Genomic DNA, 23,104 nt, shown 5'->3' with positions numbered 1-23,104 from the left:
TACCCATGTATGCCTAGAGTAATCATCAATGAAAGTCACAAAGTACAGGTAATTGCCCAAGGACGGAGTTTGCATGGGCCCACAAACATCACTATGCACAAGCTGCAACCTGCATGTGGCCCTAACTGAACTATCCTTTGGAAACTTAGAACGCTACATTTTACCTAGAATACAGCCTTCACAAACATGTTTGACAGGTGCTTCAAGAGGCGGCAAAGAAGAAACCATATCATATTTCTGCAAATGCACCAAACTGGCAAAATTTAGATGACCAAAACGTGCATGCCAAAGTTTTGCATCTGAAATAGCCCTTGAATGTGCAACAGCATTTGCAAAATTTTGTCCACACTTGTCATACAAAGTGAGCTTATACAACCCACGGCACAAAAGGCCACATGCAACAATTTCATCACCAAAACTGAGATCATGAACTGTACATCTGTCATCCACAAATTTGACTACAAGTCCAAGTCTAGCAAGTGTGGATACAGACAAGAGATTCTTCTTGATCCCAAGTACATAAAGTGCATCAACAAGTGTGAAAGAACTTCCATTTGCAGCAGTAAGCACAATATTTCCAACTCCCTGAACCGGACAAGAGGCATTGTTGGCACAAGTGACTGAATTCCCATGAGGGACAGACTCGAGAGAGGTAAACAATTAACGATGTGAGGTAATGTGCTTTGTAGCACCACTGTCGAAATACCACACATGTGAATCTGCAGCAACTGACAAGCATGCATCATGGACAACAGGTTTGTAAGTGCACTCTGCGCTAAACGCCCATTCTGCATCAACATCGATATCACAGTCTCCTTTCACAAAAGACTCAACAATGGCTGCATTTGTAGTGGAACCACCCTCTTTCTTCTTAGCCTCTTTGGCCTTCAACTTAGGACAGGACCTGATCAAGTGGTCATTAGCTTTACAATAATGGCAATGCATCTTCTTTTTACCCTTATCACCAGAATTGCCAGATGAAGGGCTGCCAACAAAAGCATTAGGATTAGAAGTTTTGCCACTCGCAGTAGAACCATAAGAAGTGGCTGCATTGTTGTTACCACCCTTTCGTTGAGAAGCAATAAAAGCCTGTTCAACTGCACGTTGTCTAGTCCTGTTTTTTCTGGAAAGTGACTCTTGCAACAGCAATGTGCATAATGCATCAAACTTGACAAATTCTGGATTTCCTTGGGTCATAAGTCTCCAAGTACTAACAAAAGTCTCGTAGAAATCTGGTAAGGCATCAAGAACAGTCTGCACAAGGGAACTATCTGAAATGACTTCACCTGCAAAAATAAGTTGCTCATTGATATCCTTGACACTAGCAAGAAAAGTTTCCATATCATCTTCCTCATTCATAATCTTCGACTCCAACTCTTTACGCAGCAAAGCAATTTTAGCCTCATTGCGACTTGTATAAAGACCATCCAAAATATCCCAAGCCTGTTTTGCAGATTTTGCTGAACGGATGTGAGGAACAATGGTGCGCTTCACAAACAACGCAATCAATGCATGAGCCTACGCATCCTTTACATCCCAAGGTGAAAGCATGTTAACTTGTCATGCTTTTTCATCTCCCGGACAATGCTAACTAGCACAATTTTGACATATGCTAACTAGTACAATAACTTGAGCTACATCTCCAAGATCTATGACATATGATATATCAATAGAAAGCACTTAAAACAAGGAATCCAAATGTACAACCTCCGAAAAATTTTGATATTATTTGTAAAAAATTTATCGGACACCCAACTTTTTGAAGATGTGCTAACTTGAAATTGCTAACTAGTACAAAAAGCGCGATAGGTTAACATGCTTTCACCCCCCAACGAGCTTGTTCTGTCGTAGGCAAAACAACTCTAATAGCAGCAATCCTTGCAGCAAGACCTGCAACATCCTCAACATCGCCTACATCCTCAGAACTAGGACGTACATCAATGCCCTGCACAATATTCTAGACACCCTTTGACACAAGAACGTGTTGCATCATATAAGCCCACATAGGGTAATTGTCCCCATCCAACCTGCCCTCAACAGCAAACATCTTGAACACATCTGTGTTTTTGTTGTCAGCCATGGTAAACATTAGGAGATTTCGAAGGTCTTTTGGAGGGCCTTTTGGAAGAGAGAGGAAAATAAGCTCCTCCAATGAGAGAAGAGCCTACGTTACGTAGAAAAATAGATTGATATTAACAAAAATATAAAAGGTGTCCCTCTCCTCATTTAATAATCTAGTGGTCCTTGAAGACGATCACTCTCTTTCATTTAATGCGAGCACCTTCTTTAGAAGGTAGATGTGGTGCATTTAATAAAAGGTGTCCCTCTCCTCATTTAATAATCTAGTGGTCCTTGAAGACGATCACTCTCTTTCATTTAATGCGAGCACCTTCTTTAGAAGGTAGATGTGGTGCATTTAATATGGCTTACGTCATCACTAGAACTCAAAAAGTCACAAAACTATCAAGTGGTGGAAGATTTTGAAACTTTTGATACTCTCAAGGCGTCTAGAACGCCCAAATATCCTAGAAATGAATGTCTAATTGTCTCGCTCCGACATCCAAAGAGGCAAAAAATTGTCAAAAACCCCTACAAGAACATTTTACTAATGGCGCACGAGGGGGCATTCCAAAATTTTGGAATGCCTCCTTACGCGCCGTTAGTAAAAAGCCCCTTTTCAGGGGGCTTTTGAAGAGGGAAATGTCAAAAATAAAAAATTAGGCCATTTGATAGGGAAATATCCAAAAACTCTTAAAAAGGGGCTTTTACTAACGACGCGAGGGAGGGCGTTCCAAAATTTTGGAATGCCCACTCGCGCGTCGTTAGTAAAAAACCCATTTTTTTCTCTTTTTAGGGAGCTTTTTGAGAGAAAAATATCGAAAAACCTTTAAAAAGGGGCTTTCTTGAAAGATATGTGTCCAAAAACCACTAAAAGAAGCTTTGTACTAACGGCGCACAGGGGGGCATTCTAGAATTTTAGAATGCCTCCTCGCGCGCCATAAGAAAAAAGCCCTTTTTTTTGGGTTTTTTGACATTTTTTGCCTCTCCGGTTGTCGGAACAAGACAAGTAGACATTCATTTTTAGGGTATTTTGCCGTTTCGGATGCATTGGTGGTGTCAAAAGCCTCAAAATCTGTCACTATTTGACAGTTTGTGACTTTTCAAGTTCCAGTGATGACGTAAGCTGCATTGAATGCGCCACACCTGCCTCTTGAAAAAGATGCTCGCTTTAAATAAAAAAGTGACCGTTTTCAAGGACGATTGGGAATATAAATCTACTTTTTAGAGTGTCTGGTTGTCCTTTTGGACGTACTCACAAGGTGCAAGTGCATTTTATACAAAGTTTCTAGAGAGAGAAATACAATTTCTTACAAGGCCCTCCAAATGACCTCCGAAATTTTCTAATGTGCTCCACCTGACTTCAAATAAAAAAGTGACCGTTTTCAAGGACGATTGGGAATATAAATCTACTTTTTAGAGTGTCTGGTTGTCCTTTTGGACGTACTCACAAGGTGCAAGTGCATTTTATAAAAAGTTTCTAGAGAGAGAAATACAATTTCTTACAAGGCCCTCCAAATGACCTCCGAAATTTTCTAATGTGCTGCACCTGATGTGTAACTACCCGAAAATAGGAGAAACGGAGCGGGAAAAATAGGTACTATATAGCACAAACCGTAGAAGATTGTAAGGCACCTGTTATGCAAAAATCGGCACTGATAGAAATTCTGTACAAAATGACAAAATAGCCTGTGCAGTACTGTCTGTAGAGGAAACAGAGGCCGAATGAGCCCGAATAATAAATCTGAGCAGACTTAGCTCCATGAGCTATCCCGAAATATTTGTCGACCTGTGAATGCTTGCCAAAGCTCACTGAAATCGAAGAAAGTGAGCAGGCGTGTGCTGGAGCAGTTGGTGACTAAGCCCGGGAGGACGCAACCTGCTCTGATACCAATTGTTGGAATTAGGGTTGCAGAGAAACGCACACAGCTTGGAGAAGATGAAGGAAGCTCAAGGCACACAATAGAGAGTGTGTTACTTAGTGTGCAATGGAAAGATAGATAGCCCTAGAGTGATGGGCGTATATACAATGCTCGGAGGGAAAAACCTCTTAAAGAGGGAAAAAATGCCCAGGCGGTCCTAGAGTGTTCACACACATTACTACCACATGTATATGGTAACATTGTTTTGATGCCATATCATAAAATTTTCTATAGAATTGCACTTGAATATACTCTTCATCCTTGGAATAGTTGGAAAGTGTCATAGAATCTTTGCAGTGACAAATTTCCCTTGTGTGACCTCTATATACCTATTTGGTCTGCAGTTGGAACATTGTTTCAAATACTTGTACTCATTTCAAAAGAGTAGCATGCGTGTACTTTATTATAATCCATCCCCAAGTTAGTAAGAAGATGTTTGGCTGGCAGGGTGAAAAGGGGGCATGTAATTGCCTTCTGGAAAAATTTGCTTGTTGAGAAATTTGTCGGAACCATTTAAACAATTTAGATAATAACCTCGGCTTTTCAAGTAAGCTAGTATGATATATATATATATATATATTTACCTGAAAAGCTGTGTAACACTCGCTAAGCATTGCCAAAGTTGTATGAAGAACATGAATTTGGGCACCTCTATGAAGCGACATGCGGGAAAGCATTTTCATCATGTCTCCTTCCTCTTCGTCATTCTCATGCCACCGTTGTGGATAGGATGATTGAAATTGAGAGGTAATGTTTCCTTGATTGTTGCTGGCGTTTTCTCCACCTTGGCTTTCAATGATGAGGTCCATGTCGCTTGTAATGCGAGCAACTCATGAAAAATCTCTTGATAATCAACACCGACAACTTGAGAATAACCTTTGGCAACTAAACATACCTTGAATTTTTCAAAATATCCATTTTCTTGAACTTTTGTCTTATACACCCATTTACACTTGACATTTGTACGATAAGAAAATTTAGTTAGTATCCATATACTTTTCGAGATAAGAGAATCATACTCTACTTACATAACCACTTGCTATTGATCCTTTTGTGGAGAAGCGATGGCTTCAATATAAGCAATAGGATCTTCAAAAGTAGAGACAATATTGCCAACATAAGCATGATAGGATTCATGTTCAAGATCAATAAGCAGATCGACAAAAATGTTAGCATCATCATTGGTAACATTTGAAATTGATGGTTGTGAAGAGGGAAGTTGCTCTTTAGGCAAAGGCCCATCATCACAAAGAAATGAAAAAGTTTGAATCAAAGATTTAGTATCATCAGCATCATCCATGGACCATGAGCCTCCCACAAGCTGCTCATAAAAAGTAGCATCACGATTCATGGGGGTTACTTTCTTGGAGGAAGGTTCATAGACTTTGTAGCCCTTGAAAGTGTTAGAATATCCAATAAAATAACTTAAAGGCCAGGAGCATCAAGCTTTGTTCATGTTTCTTTGTGAGCATGAATAAAAGCAATACATCCAAAGATGCAAAAATGAGATACCAAAGGAATTTCACATGTTCATGTTAAGATGGGTATCTTATCATAACCGATAGTAGTAGGAACATGTAAAATTTTTTCTATCAAAGTAGGTTCACCTTAGGAAACACGAGATAGCCCCAAATGAATTAGTATATATTTTACAACACCGAGAATAGTTTGGTTCTTTTGTTTAGTAACACCGTTTTGTTGAGACAATACAAAGAGTGCAATGCAAGGTATTGTAGACTCTCAAGGGCATGCCAAAGTGATTGAGCAGCTAAGAAGGTCAAGAGTAGGCAAGGAGCAGTGGATATGTATGCTTTATGTGGTTTTCAGGGCAAGAATGCTCTGCCATGGGTCCTATCAAATATGAGTGGTTGAAGTGTGCAAAGTGCAAAAATGGGAGTTCCAAAGCTAGCCTTAGTGTGGTCTATAGGGTGTCTCCATATGGTTCCTCAAACGAAGCTACGGAGTGAAAGTTATAGTAGTTTGAAGTTCAAAGCAGTTTGCAAATCCATAATGGATTAGGCAATTGTAGATGGTTATCCATAGATGAAGTGAGTGCATGGACCTAAAGTGCTCATCTTACAGTGCATGCCGGTCTTTTTGGATTGGCAATCAAAGTTCAAATATCCAAGATATAATCAATTTAATTTTCACTATGGGGGCTAGTTATGTGTCAATTTGATTGCCTTGCTAGGTGGGCCATCTTGGCGTTTTTCCAGCCTTGATAGGGTTTATATGGAAGGTGTGTGGTATATGAAGGCCATAGGAATCAATGGCACAAAAATATTGAAGGTTAAAATCAATGACAGTTTCCTATAGTATGGTGTCAGGTTGATGTCCCTGTATTGGCCGCCTTGGTTTGTGACCTTGCAAAGGTCCAAGTGGGGTGGAGATTGTACGGGATGAAGTCGAGAGCTGAAGCTTTCACTGATTTTTTGTGGCCTAGTTATGAGAGCCCTGAGTAGAAATTGGTAGAGGTTTGAAGTTGATGGGAAAAAAAAAGTTTTTTAAAGTTTTTTTATGAACATTGGGAGCCTTGTGAGGGCTAGTTTGATGAGCACATGCCATGTGGCATGCTAATTGTCCCACATGCAGTCTCACAATATAGAGGCAAGGGTTATAGGGTTAAATCATTACCACCATTTGTGTGTGCAAGAGAGGAAACGAGACCTCTCCCTCTAAGTGGGATATGGTGGTGCTACTCCAATTGCGTTGTTGTGGCATTCTTGGCAGCCGACGCCGTCAATGTCACTTACAAAGTCCGTGATGATGTGATTGATCCATGTTTTTGATCCCACAGGGTTCCAAGAAAGCCCCCCCTTTTAATTGGAGAGCTAGTCACATATTGGCTTGTCACCACATCGTAACATCCCCATAGGCTCACATAAGTAGTATCCTCCAAGTAAAGCCGTTCTAAAGTGGGAGTTCACATGCAACAAGTTAAAAAAAAAAAGTGCTCGACAAAGATAGAAAAGTGCTAAGAATAGCATGCATGCCCTACAAGGGAAATTTTTTTTGGTCATTTTTGGAGTTCTTGATGATGAGAGGAGAAGAAAAGAGCCATGCACAGAGGAAAGCAGGTATGGTTGAGTGCAAGCTTGGAAAGAACAAAGCTTGCCATTATTCTATTTCTATTGGTTCCCTCATCCCCCCTTTCTCTTCTCTTATCAGTACCGGTGTGCCTGTGTGTCCTCCGGAATTGTTGTTTGTGTGATGCAAATAGACAGGGAGAGAGAGTTTTTGTGTGGTTGTGGTGTGTATAATCAGATTTGTGAGTGCGTGGTGTTAGTTTGAATTATCCAATGTGTGGTTGTGTATATTTACATGGTGTGAAAAGTTTATGGGGTGAGAAAATTGTGTTGTTGTGAAGGTGTTTTTCAAAGGAGTGGAGTGTTGTGAGTGCCTTGGGCTATAGAGAGACATCTTTATGTGATTCTCTATGCATTTCTATTCCTCTCTCTATCTTTTGGCACCTTCACTAAGGAGCATCCAATTGCTTATTTGTAAGAAGCATTTTTTGCTCAAACAAGAGATGGCAACACGAAGCTAAAGGAGGATTTTCACCAAAGAAGAGGATCCAAAAGAGTGGATGGCCGATTTCGAGTTGTATATGCTATTATTGCATATGCTAAACGAGGATAGCAAGATGCATACAATTCCATTGCTGATGTGGGGAAAAGCAAAGACATGGTTCTATGCCTTTGAAGGCGAACCAAGATTCATGTGACCGGCTCTACGGACTCGCTTTCTGTAAGACTTCAGTAAAGAGGTATCCCTTGTTGAATTGGATGCAAGGTTGAAGACTTTAAGGCACAACGTGAACGAGGAGTTTGGTGCTTTTCTCAAATTTTTTGAAGAGTGTTGGAGGGAGTTTGTAGTGGTCATGCAATTGGCTAATGGTGAGTATTTTAAATTGGAGAATTTCTTGGCATGTTTACATCCCAAAGTTTGAGAAAAAGATGGATTTTGAGAGCCTATAGAACTACAATGAATCCGTTTCTATTGCATAGGCAAAGAGTAGGAAAATCAAGAAGAAGATCAAGCAAGGTGCATTAAGATACAAGGTCATGGCTCCCAAAATGCTTCCAAGTGCGAGAAAAGAAACTCAAGTGGAGAATCAAACAAATCGAGGAGAGGCAAAAATTCCCCAACAATGGGTATGTACTGTTCAAGATTGAATTGAACAAATACAAGAGCTTCATTTAAGTGTAATGGATAGAGGGTAGGCAAGGGCTAGGCAATTGCTTGGCAAGTGTTATAACTGGAGAGAAGAGGGCCATTATGCCCCTTGCCGTTTCGAGATGAAATTTTGAATCTAGTAGCATGACATGAGAGGTGCTCTATTATGGATGGCTTTTCAGGTTATTTTGAGATTGATATTGCTTTGGAGGATCAGTTGAAGAATAATTCTATTTCACCTTGAGGATGCTTTGCCTACCACAAAATTCCCTTTGGGTTGGTGAATGCTTATGTGATATTTTAGGACTAGATGAACAAGGTGTTTGGGCCATACTTTGGTAAGTTCATTAGGGTTTTCCTTGTGCGATATTGGTTGTTTATAGTTCTAGAGTGAATTACTTTTCCAACTTAAGGCTATGTTTTTAAAGGTTGGATGAGGAAGGTGGGGAGTTGAATCCCAAGAACCGCAAGCTAGCTCATACGTAGGCTCATCTTTTGGGCCATGTGGTCTTGCAAAATAGCATTGAGGCCGATCCAAAGAAGGTGAAGGCTTTAGTTTTGATGTAGCCCTTGACTAATGTGACATGTTTGGCTTCCTTTGTGCATAAGCTCAAGTATTTGGTCAGTTGTTTTTGGATGCTTTCACAGTATGTGTAAGTTGAGCTAACAGGTTCACGACTTCTAGTGGACAAAAGATGCATAGTTAGCCTTTGACAAGGTAAAGGAAATTTTATGCCAGTTTCCTATGGCATATGACATGATTTTTAGGGGGGGAAATAATTCCCATTGTAATGTATTCCAAGTTTGGATAAGGGGGAGTTTGTAGGGGTCAGCCCAACTTGGGCAGCCACTCACATGTGAACATGATTGTAAACATTATAAAAGGACCAAGAAAAACAAAATGGATCTCTCTTTCATTTTTGTGGCATTCGTGCATTCTTACACACTCTCTCTCTCTCCCCCCCCCCCCCCCCCCCCCCCCCAAAAAAAAAAAAAAAAAAAAAACAATTACAATGGGCACTAAAGATTGCATTTTCTTCTCCTTCATGAGATCAACAAACTTCACACCTTTCTTAAATGGCTTACTTCTTCTCATTTAGATAAATGATATGCCTACAAAGATTATATAGGTCTCTATGGTGGAAAATCTAGAAAATACTGTGGGGTGGTGACTTGCTCCGGGATACCTTGTAACCTTCATTCTATGTTAGGCCCTCTCTTGATTACCAAAGTTTATGTTGAGAACAACCCCGTGCTAAAGATTGTCTTATGGACTTGGTTGACTAACGTGCTAGCTACTAGTGAAATTTTGGCTTAGGGATTTTAACATGGTGTGTCATACCTAGCATAAAACTTCTTTTAGCAATATATTGCCTAGAAATGAGGTTCATGCATAGACTGATGTGCTTCATTACTTTTACTCACTGGAGGCTTGGGATAATATTCCCCATACTAACAGAGGGTTTACATTTAATTCCCAATCTAATCAAGACTAGATATAATGTATTCATAGCCATTTAACCAACTAGAAGGGGCAAAACGTCAGTCCGAGTCTAGACTAGCAAGATATTGAAGGTTGGAGTTGGTGGCATGTGTCGACGGGTCGACATATGATTTTTTCAATTTTGGGGCATGTAATCTGAGGACGTGACAAAGTTGGAATACGCTGGAGTTATTATGAATTGAGTTCAACAATAGGATCTTTCAGCTAGATGTTGCGGTAGAGCCATCGGATCACTAGGAATCAAATGGCATTTGCTTGTGGGAGGAAACAAGTTCTTTTATGCAATGTAAACTTAACAGTTCTATGAGTTGTTGAGGGTCTAGCGATACAAGACCATCATGTGGAAATGAAAGAGATAGTATACGGGCACAAGACATTGAAAGATGGGGTATATAGGCTATAAGATGGCCCATTGTGGGCATGAGATGTGGAGAGAGAGAGCTCTCTTGACCTCCATGGCTATGAAGACCGCAGGAGGCATTGCCATGGCAGCAATCTCACGCGCTCGAGAGTGCATGGGTGGTGCTCTTGTGGTTTCGGCACAGGTTGGGCATTGTTGTGGGCAGTTTGGTGGTTGGCGATGATGGGTAGCGGTATTGACATGGTAACTTGTATAGGTACGGTTCCCAACGTGCCTCAAAACGCTTAAACCTTTATATTGGAAGGGAGTGCTCCCATGAGCCCTTGTCATGGCTTCGTGACATCAAAGTTGGAGGTGTGCTCCACATGCAATGAAATGTGTGAGAGAGGGAGAAGACTAGTTGATGTGTCCCTACCATGCAGTATGTACTAAAAATAATAAGCCACGTGTGTGGAGAAATGTAAAAAAATGCTAAAATAAGATCAAGAGAGAGTTGCACAAGCAGGAACTTTACAGCTTCCTATAAGAGCACTTTTTTAAGATTTTGAAAGGGATTTTTGGGATATGGTTTCCTACACGACACCAAGGAGGGCTCACCCGAGATTGTGTATGCCGTGTGTTGGCCTTGAGGAATGTGATTGATGAACCAAATTTTTGCCCTTATAGTGCATTAAGTTTCTTCGTATTGGTCCCCTTCCCCTTTCTCTTGTTTTCTCTTGTGTGGGTGTTTTCGGGTGTGTTGGCAGGTGTGCCCCCTCGAGGGTGTGTTGTGCAAAGAGACAAAGGGAGAGCTTTGATTGTGTGCAGGGAGAAATGCAAAATTATTGTGCGTATGGCTGTGCAACAAATTGTGGTTCTGAAGATGGGTGTGTGCTTCAATTTAAGTGCAATTGTGAGTGCTCCATGGGGACAAGGGTGTGTGTGTGTATTCAAGAGGATAGTGGGGCTGAGGAAACTTTGGGCTATAGAGAGGCATTTTGTGTGTGTTTTGGGCATGTTCCTTATTCCCCCTCCCCATCTTCTGGTGCGGAACCCACTAAGAGGCACACTAATTTCTCCTTGGTGATATGTTTGTGAGCAAGGGATGTGGTAGAATTTGGCTCCAATTTTTAATGGTAATGAAGGTGCGGACAAATGGCTGGTGGATTTTGAGTTGTTTATGGTCTCATTGCGGATGAAAAGTGACGAATAAAAAGTGGATATGGTGCCATTGGTGTTGCAAGGTAATGAAAGTGAATATTTTGCTGCTTTTGTTTAAAAGTTTGAAGCATGTTGGAGACATTTAGTTGCTTTTACATAAGTGGTCAATGCGGATTGTTTCAACCTGGGTAGATTCCAAGCTTTCATCTATCCTCATGTTCGAGAGAAGGTCAATGATGAAGAGCCATGAAGCTATGATAAAGCTCTCAAGGTTGCTAAAGTAAAGAGTTGCAAAGTGAAGAAGAAAGTGGAGCTGGGCGTGCTGAAGCCTACAAAGTATATGCCTGCTGTGGGGCAGCAGGGTGTTCTATGGGCCAATCAAAGGTGGCTCCAATTGTGTGGAGTGTAGATCCTTCTAGGGTAAGTCCTATGATTATATCTATAAGGTGTTTGAAGACCAAGGAAATGAAATCTCAAAGATGTAGTTTAACATTAAAGTGAAAACAACTATCTTTACTAAAGAGCTTTGGAACTTACATCAGCAACAAGAAGTGCTTGAGGGAACAAGGTGCCTATAGATGGACACCTTCTTTCGGCTACAACCATGGGAACAAATTTCAAAAAATCCCATGAATTGATATCATCAATTCGGTACAACAAAGAAGCCACTCTAACGGATAAAGATGGAGAGATAGTAAAATTCAGAATTACTATAGATATGATAAAGCAAGCACTGCATCTGCCACTAGGAAACCACAACCTGTTGTTAAAAACAAAAGTTGCAGATAATGACAAAGCCTTTGTCGAGTAGCAAGGGTATAAGTTTACCTTTAAAGACCTAGTATACTCCTAAATGAAATTTCCACTACATCTGATCTTACAACACTTGAAGGTCTAGAAGCCACCCCGATACACTAAACCAAATCTAAAAATCTGTTCAAAGAAAACCTTAAGCACAGTGCCTGGAATAAGACATATAAGAATGGGGACCTGTGCTAACAAGAATTGCATACCAGGCATTGGGTATGATAGGTAAGCTACCCCCGATAAAAACACAATCCTCTGATGCTGACAAAGAAGATGACGAGGAAAAGAAGAATACAAGATCCACTGGGTACATCTGAAAACAAGATCTACGGAGCATAAAGATAATATACCTTTTTCTCATATGCAAAGGCTTATGGAAGAGGCTCAAGCACAAAAGGAGGAGCTTCACAAAAAGAGAGCTGAAGAAAAGAAAAGTCTGGGAGTTGAGGCGGATGATGAAGGGGAGGATGATGAACACACGCCATTGGAGCAACACAAAGCAAAGATAATAGAAAATCAATACAAAAGAAGATCTGCAAAAGAAAATTTGGATGTTGCTGGTGAAATACAACCACATATCCAAAAGGAGCTCAAGCGAAAAGCAAAACAAAGAGCACAACATGAGTTGAAAAGGCAGAAAATTGATGACCTTGAGTCATCTGATGAATTAAACTACTCAAAAGATGAAGAAAAATCCAAAGAGGAATAGTCACAACCAGAGAACAAATAAGAAAAAGAACAGGAGAAGAGTGGAGAGGAGTGTGGTGTGGAGCCATTGGAAATGCATACTAATATTGCACCATTTTCTAACCAACCAACTACCCCTCCTCCTACTGAAGAGTCTACGGCTCAAGCAGTTAATCAAGAAACTGAACAACAAACCATGGGTAAACCAAAGGAACCAACATAGCATGGGATAACAACACCACCCACAATTCAAGTAGTGGTCATGATCAAAGACAAAAAAATAAAAAGAGTAGACCCAATCGAGACTTCACAAGAAAGTAGACAAAGACAAGAGGGAGTCGGCAACAGAGAAAGAACAAGCCAGCACATCTAGACAATTGTAGGCTACAGAGGCAAGAAAGATGTTTCCTCGCTCTAAGGCCATCATAGAAGAAGGCAAGTAGTTAGTCAGCTCATTTGACATTGATTATCATTTGGAACAAATAAAACTTCAACTCCAATGTCAAAGAGCACTCACCAACCTAAGAGGAGTGGAGCTAGAAGAGACCTAAGCACTAGAAACAATAAAGGCAGCCGCGGAAAATCAGCAACTACAAAACAAGATTGAAGAATTACAAATACAAATAGAGCTCCAATCTGAACTACAAAGAGAGCAAGTAATGTGTCCCATTACTATCAATAAGCTCAATCCTTTCATGAAGCAAATACCACTAACAAAGTTGTTCAACAGCGAGTAGAAGAGGAACTTGAAAAGGAAAGGCAAAAGAATATCAAACTAGGGGAATCCTATGGGGTTGTCAAAACAACACTCACATAGCATGTCTGGAAATGCAAAACACCCTAGCCCATGTTTCTACCTTATCAACACCGGCCTCAACTGCACAAGATCTTGAGGATCTAAAGGAGACCTTAGCTCAGAAATATCATGATCAACAGATCATGACTACAGGATACAAGGCAGTTCAAAGCCAAAAGGATGATGAGATCAAGATGCTGAGAGAGCAATTGGCTAAAGCAAAGGAAGAGCTGGAAGCACAAAGCATCGCACACTCCTTGGCTATACAACAAAAAGATCTAGCCATTAGTGTAGTAAGGGCTCAACCAACCATAGTAGAAGTCCCTTTGACAACGGATAAAGAGAATAGGGGAATGGACCTTTCCCCTATAGAACTTCCAAGCACTCCTACAGAGGTAGGGCTACATGATTTTGAAGAAGTAGAAGATAAATCAAATGCTAAAGACGAGATTCAAAGGTGGATCTCAAAAGTGAATGACCCATCACACAAGGAGTATATGCAATATGAACTCAAGGTACACGAGTTGCCAGCACGTTTGATGATCACCCCATATGAGGTCGTCAAAAACCATGGGCATGAGATGATATCTTCACCATTAATAAGATAAGAGGCCCTCCTTTGGAAAAGAAGATGCTACCTAGTCTCGAGCCCAACCATAAGGGGGATTTTAGGGATGTTCCTATCATTGTTGATCAAGTATTGAGACAATCCTCAAGAACCAGTCCCTATGGAGAAAAAAAATGGTTTGAAAAGCGTCCAACAGATGAAACATACCACAAAAATGCACAACAACACCTCAGAATCGATATGACCTTCTGCCCTATCAATAGGCGGCAATCTTGGGATAATTTCTATTCCTAGAAAAGCAAAAGCCCAGTAGTGTTGAACTACCTAGTTCTCACAAAGCCAACAGGAAACTTCTCTCCATCATAAAAGTATATGGTGAACATGTTAAAAGGAGTCATCAATCAAATGAAGTATGTTTTGGATCCAGCATATCAAATTCTGCTGAAGATTTTCCAAGATGGTAGTCACATGCATCACCACATTTGAAGATATCAAAGCAGCAGAACATCTGTGGCAGATTTTTCTCAAAGGAACCGGAGACTTGTCCTTGAATCTGGAGACATGTGATCATGGGGTTGTATGCCCACGTCATGTTTTTGTCATCTCCCCAGTGGATTCACCATGGAAAACGTATCGCACCACGTAAGTGCAAGAGAGGGGTTTTTTTTTACAAGTTACATAAGCGTATAAGTTAGGGGCAGACCCCCAATAATTTATCTCCTAAGCTTAAAAATAAGGGAGGGGGTATCATATTTATTGGTTGTAGGGGGGGGGGGGGGGGGGGGGGGGGGAGTGAGAAAAGGAAAAAATGAGAGGAAGTTTTTGTGTTTTAAAATCATTGCTTCCCAAAAGAGTCTTCCCTTGAACTTTTGAGTCAATAGCTACAAAGATCCATGCAAGAACTAACACTACTTTGTATCAATTGATTGTTTTGTGATTATAGTTCATTTGTTGAGGGATGAAAGCTATAAAGAGTTTGTATAAATGTAAATTTACACAAAGAACCTAGCACAACTATATGACCATGTTTTTTGAGTAATTTAGATGGGGCAGAATTGGATGAGTAGCTAGAGTGCAAGCTGAACGGGTAAATAGTTTGAAAGTCAAACTAAGACACATTGAAAGTACATCTAGTTATCAACATAAGTGGTTCCTTAGTACGTTGCCAGTCACTAAGCTACACTCTCTTTGACTAGTTTTACTCACTTAGATCATGTGAGACCTAATTTTGTATGTAAGATAGGGGTATGATAATTTTCTGCATTGATTGTCGTATAAGCATAGAAAAGGGGGTCATATTCCCTAATATGAGTCGTATATAGGGGTTTTATCAAAGTTGTCCACTCGCACGTGGCGGCGTCCCATTTTATATATAGAGTGAATCCCCCGGGGTCATCTCACTACAAGAAAACATTCAAGGAGACATTCATGATCGTGTTGAGCTTATATGTGAAGCTACTCTAAATATAGCCCTGGGTTCCCTCTATATATAAACCATCTTGTGTGCATATTCTACACACTTTGGGGTTGCAATCTCTGCATATCATCTCTCTGTTCTTCTCTTTCTCTATCTTCTCAACATGATATCAGAGCGTGGTTGCTTTTTCTTCAAATATAGCACAAATTATCAAGATTGTGTATCTCTTAGTAATTTCAATAATATATATATATATATATATATATATGTGTGTGTGTGTGTGTGTATGTATGTATTGATTTGATCTTTATCAAATCGGGTTCCTCAAGCTCAATTCATCCATCTTCAATCCCATAGCAAGAATGTGCCTCTCATACATATAGCTTATCAAAACACATTGAGCAAAAATCCTTTAGAGTTTAGAGAGCTGGCTACAAAGGTGTGGATTGAAGCATGAGCAGAAACGTTTACTTGCGGCTCACTTGCACTCTTGAGAAACGTACATTAGACTACTAAAGAAGCTACATTGAGCTCAATTAAAGCAACAAAAAGATAACTTGGCGAAACAACAAAGCAAAAAAAGACAGTTTGCATGAGGATGTGCAAAGACTAGGAAGGGGGGAATGTTGTGAAGCTTTCTAATTATTTGATACTCTCTGATTATAGAAGGGTAATCTCTAAGAAGTTGAATTACAAAGTCTGTAATGGAACCTGAGTCCTATAACGTTGATCAATGGCCAAAAGAGCCCTATGTACAAAGTTTATCAGCCTTGGTAATCACATTTTGATTTTGAAACTTACATTGTGTTCCTTGTCCTTTGCTCTTTCATTCAAGTATAACCTTTGTTGATTCTGCTGTGATTTGTGACTACACTTATTAGGCTAAATCTATTGTATTGAGTGCATTAATGACTGTTTTTTGACATTCTCACCATAGGAGAGTGTTCTTAGACCCCAGGGAACCCTTTTCGATATGTTCTCTTGTAGTTTTTAGGACCATGATCATGATGGGTCATGATTTTGGTACCTCCTTGGAATGCAAAAAAACTTGGTAGGTTAGTGTCCCTAAGTGTCTTAGACCTCCTCCTAAATTTCTGAAGCATTTGAACTTTGTTCAAGTGGCAAAATAGGTTGATGAATAAGTTTAGTGACATAGGACATATGCATGTTACCAGATCCTATAGTGATAGATTTGCATGTGATAGAGATATTGTCATTCTGTAGGTTCACTTCTTGAGGTTGACACCCTCAAAGAGTCTCTGTTCCCCATCTGAGATGCTTCCCTAAGTATTGACATTATGTTAGTGCCAGAAAGCTATGCTATAGACATTCGTCTTGCAGCGACCCGCTAACAATCACCCTCACGCTCTACTGACAATGTGCTTTATGTTGGACTGTTATGAAAGCCTTGTTTGACCAAATGAGTGTCAACATCCTCATACCAAGCACGAGGATATTGGTTCAACCCATACAAATCTTTCTTACATTTTCACATTTTATCTTCTTGCCCTTTAATGACAAAACAACGAGGTTGCGTTACATATACTTCCTCCAATATGTCACCATTCAAGAAAGCAATAAATATGTCTAAGTGATGTAAATCCCAACATAAATGATCTGCCAATGCACATAAAAAATGCACAGTAATCATACAACAAGTGGGAGAAAAAGTCTCTTCATAATCTATGCCTTTTCGTTGTGCATTGTGCATAACCCTTTGCAACAAGTAGATCCTTATAGCGATCAATCTCACCATCTAGCTTATGTTTCAACTTGTAAACCCACTCTTTTTCTTTGCTTGGGCAATCAATGCTGTATCTCTCTCTTCAAGGATATGGTTTGAATTTTGGAACATTGGTCGTGTAATCACATTGGCGGGTACAATGGGTGGTATTGTTGATGTCCTACTAGCAATTTTGACCAAATTCAAGGGTGTGATCTTGGATGCATCTGGGTTATGGGGACATTGTGCAATCAAATCATTTATGCCACAATGATTACATGTGAAGACTGGCATTGCATACATGCTTTCTTGATTGGTTTGCACTTGTGTGGCATTCTTTTGTAGCGTAATAGGACATCATCTATCCGATGTAGTCCACCACACTCGCAACAATGAAGAGGTGGTCTCCTAGCCATGAGGTTGATGTTTTGACCTCTTGCTATGAGAGTAGATGCTTAATAAACAAGCTTGAATTATCCCGAACAATTTTTCATGTAATATATAGGACATTTTTCAAGAGTATCCATCCCATAGACAATACTAGTGTCTATTTCTTCCTCACAGCCATACAAACAAGCACTAGATGGCTTGCAACCCATATGATTCACATGGGTGACTCTTGGATACACCATTAGAAGATTTTGGAGGTCATTTTGAGGGCCTTCTCAGAAATTCTATCTCTCTCTAGATTTTTTTTGTAAAATACCTTTGCACTTATTGAGTACGTCTAAATGGACAACTAGATACTTTGAAAAGTAAACATAACTTTTCAGTGGTCCTTGAAAATGATCACTTTTTCATTAAATGCAAGTGTCGTTTTCACGATCATAGCATTGCTCATTCAATGTTGCTTGTGTCATCACTCAATTTAAAAAAGAAATCAAAAAATTATAAATAGTGTCAAAATTTAAAGATATTGACACTATTTAATTGAATGTGTACTTGTCCTTTTTTGATACTCGGAGAGAGAGAAATTGCCAAAAAACCTCTAAAAGAGGGTTTATGCCGAATCACACGGGAGGGGCACTTCCAACTTTTGTAAATGGGGCTCTGTGCACCAGTTCGCAACTTTTTGCCGAACGGTATGCAGAGGCCCATTTACAAAACTCGGAAGTGCCCCTCATGTGCGATTCGGTAAAATTCATTTTTTAGAGGTTTTTTGGCAATTTCTCTCTTTGGGTGTCAGAAAAGGGCTAGTAGACATTTGATTTTTAGGTTTTTGGGCGTTTCAAACGCATTGGAAGTGTCAAAATCTTCCAGTTCTAACACTTGTTACTCTTGGATGGCTCGCAACCCATATGATTCACATGGGTGACTCTTCGATGCAACATTAGAATATTTTGGAGGTCATTTAAAGGGCCTTCTCATAAATTCTATTTCTCTCTTTAGAAAAATTTTCATAAAATACCTTTGCACTTATTGAGTACATCCAAAAGGACAACTAGATACTTTGAAAAGTAAACATAACTTTTTAGTGGTCCTAGCTTGAAACAATCACATTTTCATTCAATGCGAGTGTCGTTTTCACGAGGCCGGTGCCGCTCATTCAATGTGGCTTGCGTCATCACTCAAAATTAAAGAAAATAAAAAATTAATAACTAGTGGATTTTGACACCGTTAATGCGTCTGGAACGCACAAAAACCTAAAAATTGAATGTCGACTTGCCCTTTTTTGACACCCTGAGAGAGAAATTGTCAAAAAATCTCTAAAAGAGGGTTTTCGCCAAATGTCACGCGAGGGGCACTTCCAAATTTTGTAAATGGGACTTTGTGCAACGTTCACAAAAAAGGGGGCACTTCCTACTTTTGTAAATGGGCCTCTGTGCACCGCTCGGTAATTTTTTGCCGAACAATACGTAAAGGCCTGTTTACAAAAGGTGAAAAAACGGTCACATTTTCATTAAATGCGAGTGTCGTTTTAACAAGGCCGGCGCCGCTCATTCAATGTGGCTTGGTCATCACTCAAATTTGAAAAACAAATCACAAAATTGTTAACTATTGTCACAATTTGAAGATTTTGACACTGATAATGCGTATGGAACGCCCAAAAACTTAAAAATTGAATATGTACTTGCCCTTTTTTGACACCCGGAAAGAGAGAAATTGCCAAGAAAACCTTTAAAAGAGGGTTTTTGCCGAATCGCACGCAAGGGGCACTTCCAACTTTTGTAAATGGGCCTCTGTGCACCGCTAGGCAACTTTTTGATGAACAGTGCGTAGAGGCCCATTTACAAAAGTTGAAAGTGCCCCTCATGCGTCATTTGATAAAAATCCTCTTTTAGATTTTTTTGGCAATTTCTCTCCTTGGGTGTCAGAAAAAGGCTAGTAGACATTTGATTTTTAGGTTTCTGGGCGTTTCAAACGCATTGACAGTGTCAAAATCTTCAAGTTCTAACACTTGTTACTCTTGGATGGCTTGAAACCCATATGATTCACATGGGTGACTCTTGGATGTGACATTAGAATATTTTGGAGGTCATTTGTGTTGGGGTATAAATCCCAATGTGGTCGCCCAGGTAAGTGGGCGGGCCGCCAGGTATGTACACATATTCTTTTGTAAAAACCTAATAAGAACTCACTATGCTCTACACATTACAGTAGAGCGAGTTCACCATATCGTCGTGCTCTTCTTCTCGCACTCTCTCTCGCGTCGCACTTCCGCTCGTACTCCTTCAACTGGTATCAGAGCTCAAATCGAGGCTCGAGGCAGCACTGCAGGAGGCTAGAGTCACCAGCTCAGATTGGAGTGAAATTCGACAGGCGAAGACACGGCCCCAAATCCTGTGGGAGACCTCGAAGGGCTTGGTGTTCTCAGAATTTCATTCTGAGGTCATCTCGGTTCGGCTTCGACAAAGGTTTGCGCAGGCCATTTTCGACTACGTGGTCTCGGCGGGTGCAGATCCGACTCTGCAAATTTGGGGTTTTCAGCCTACGACTGCAGGTGCTGAGGAAATCGACACTCCCAGAGTGTTGATTTGTGGTTGTCTACACATCGAAGGACGGCTCATAGTTCTTGGAGGCGTGTCACATACGACACGGGCGCATCTACACAGTCTGTAGGCGACATCCACTAGTTCATTAGGTAGCTTGTGTTTGCTGCTTGATATTCCAGATTTCATCCTGACATTGCAGGTACTTCCACATGGGATGTATTGTCAGAGATGATGTATGTCTGTTGAGGGTTTGTTGGCTGTGAGTCACGCAGCAAAGAACCGCCGCAACGGTTACAGCATACAGTGGGAAATTTGTGGATGTATGACTTTGTGGGAAGTCTATGTACTGTCAGATTTACTGCAACCTTTGTTGAGGGTCGAGTGAGGTTTTATTGAGCTGGGGGATTCTCGAATGTTGAGATCCTTTCGGTGATACAGGTCTTGGAGCTATCCCTCGAGCACCCTTAGATAGGCAGCTAAGATGTATTGACTGTGAGTTAGACAGTTGGGATTGCATCTTTGCTTTACTGCCGTTGAGGCATTGTCGCAGTCTATGCTTACAGGACAGTCAGAGACAGTACAGGTGAAGAACAGGTTTACCCACAGCTTACAGTGTCAGAGAGACAGTGTTTTTGAGCTGTTTTTGGTCTATTTTGAGTACACCAGAGCCATTTTACAAAGGAGACTCTGCTGAAATTTATGCAGAATCTGAAGCTTTATTGGTTCATTTGACAGGTTGATATTGGTTCAGTGGTTAGTTTATAGGGGAACCTCTGCCGAATTTTTCCCAGGAAAGTAAACTACTGTGAAGCGTAGCTATGGCTGGATCACAGGACACTGCTCTTTACAATATCAAGAAGCTGGATGGAACTAATTTCCCATTGTGGAAGAAGCAGATTTGGCACGTGTTGGTACAAAAGAAGCAGATAAAACCTATAAAGCTCAAGGGGATAAAATCAGAAGATATGGACGAAGATGAATGGAGCGAAATGGATGAATTGGCACTTTCTACCATTATGCTGACTTTGGCAGAAAGCGTTTACTTCAATGTAGCAGACGAGATGTCGGCTTATCACGAGATTTTCGTGACACAGGGCTGATTTTTCTCACCTTTGATCCCGATATAATCTGCATACCACTTGTGGGTCGAACCGTTTGTCATTCCGGAGTCGTATGACCATTTGATGCGATTTTGGCGAAATGTAGTCATGATTATTAAGGCTGAAATTCGACATCTTCAGATTAGCTTCATATCTTCCATGCTTCATAAACTTATCATGATACTTCGGCGTTTGCTTCCAAAATTTGATTCCGACACTTGTGAGTGAGATTTTTGTTTAATTTTTGATGTTTTATTAACGAAAATCAAACAAAATAAATTGAAAATACTTATTAACTTGCAAAATTTAGCCAACATTATTATACTCACCCCTAAGACATATTTTCTCTAGAAGCATCTCAATGCTCCGGATTTTGTCATTACAGCTCATTATTATGCTGGTCGGATGATAAAAAAACGCTAAAATTGCCAGGTTTTGATCGAATATGTTCGAAACTGAACTCTAAAGAATGAAAAAAAACACACACATTATGTACATATATACACGTTGAATCCCTAATGGCCCTAACTGTTGCTAGATTCATCCATTACTCCCCCCTTCCTTGTCTGAGTCGTCCCGGACGAAGGTTTGGTGTATGTGCATGGGTTTTGAAATCTGTGTCTATGCATGGCCGTGTAATGTGGCCCTATTCTGATGTTTGAGACAATGCGTTGGGTAACAATATGCTGTGCAAGATGCGGGAACTGAATGTAGTTTTCAATGGCTTTTGATGGTGAGCGTAGTTGTTCATGGAACAGAAGAGCTTGCAGTCGAATTGATCTTTCCTTGATTGTGGGTGTTGTGATGGCAACTATTTTTGGAACCCATCTGTATGCGGTTTGTTGCATCTTTACAGATTCTACTTTGGTTTTCACAGGTTTCCATTGCCATTTTGGAGGTTCAGGCTTCTTGTTTTGAGTTTTGGGTTTCCTTTCGAGCTCGGTCGTTGAATCTGTAGTTGTCTTTAGTTTTGGTTGCCATTTCCACTTCGGAGTAACTTCTGAAGGTCTTTGAGATGGTGCTCCTTCCGTCTAGAGTTTGTCCTTAGGCAGCCATATCTTGCTTGGTTTGTTGGGCAACAATCTTTTCTTTATCCATACTTTCCGAATAACCTTTTGTGTTGTTTTTGGATGATTCTCCGGTTGCTTTTTGTCGATGGGGATGCTTGACCACGAGTGATCTGTTTTGGTGAATGGAGTCATGTACACGTTAGAGTTGTGTGTGTATCTTAACGCATGATACATATACGTTAGAGTCGTGTGTGTATCTTAAGGCATGTTCTGACCATTCAGTGAAGACTGCATTGTACGTTCTCATCCATGGAACTCCGAAGCATATTGATTTTCTGATTTCTCCGTCTTTCATTACGAAAAATTGATGAGGACAACTATTTCCATCAAGATTGATTGGTAAGTTTACTATCCCCAACATTGGCATTGTTGCATCGTTTGCTGCTTGTAGATCACATGTGGATTGTACAAGGGGTTCATCTGTGAGAATCCTATAAGTGGAGAAGTTGACTGCATTGACTCTTGCTCCTGTGTCAATCAATGCTTGCTGATATCTGCCATGCGGGAGTCTGACATTGATGCGAACATCGATTCCTGTTTCCCATTGCTCATCAGTTTGAATTATAGACAAAGGAATTTGAACCGTGTCTGCTGGTGGAGGAAGTCTTTGTTGTTATAAGGTTTGTTTTCTTTTTAAAATCCTGACTTTGGCCTCTTCCTGCGCTTGAGCTTTTGTTTCCTTTGCTTTGTTCTTGCGCTCCTTCGCAGCGTGTATTTTGGCAAGCATCTCTGTGGTTAGTGGTATGTTGTATTTCTTTAGTCTGCAACCACTAATCCAATTAGGCATTTCCTCTCCCTCTAATGTCGCAAATTTGATGGCATCGCTAGATGATATGTCATGA

This window comes from Adiantum capillus-veneris, chromosome 10 (assembly GCF_014529385.1).
Source record: "Adiantum capillus-veneris isolate H3 chromosome 10, ASM1452938v2, whole genome shotgun sequence".
Taxonomy (NCBI): Eukaryota; Viridiplantae; Streptophyta; class Polypodiopsida; order Polypodiales; family Pteridaceae; genus Adiantum; species Adiantum capillus-veneris.
The sequence above is the reverse complement of the archived record's forward strand: the minus strand, read 5'-3'. Positions refer to the sequence as shown.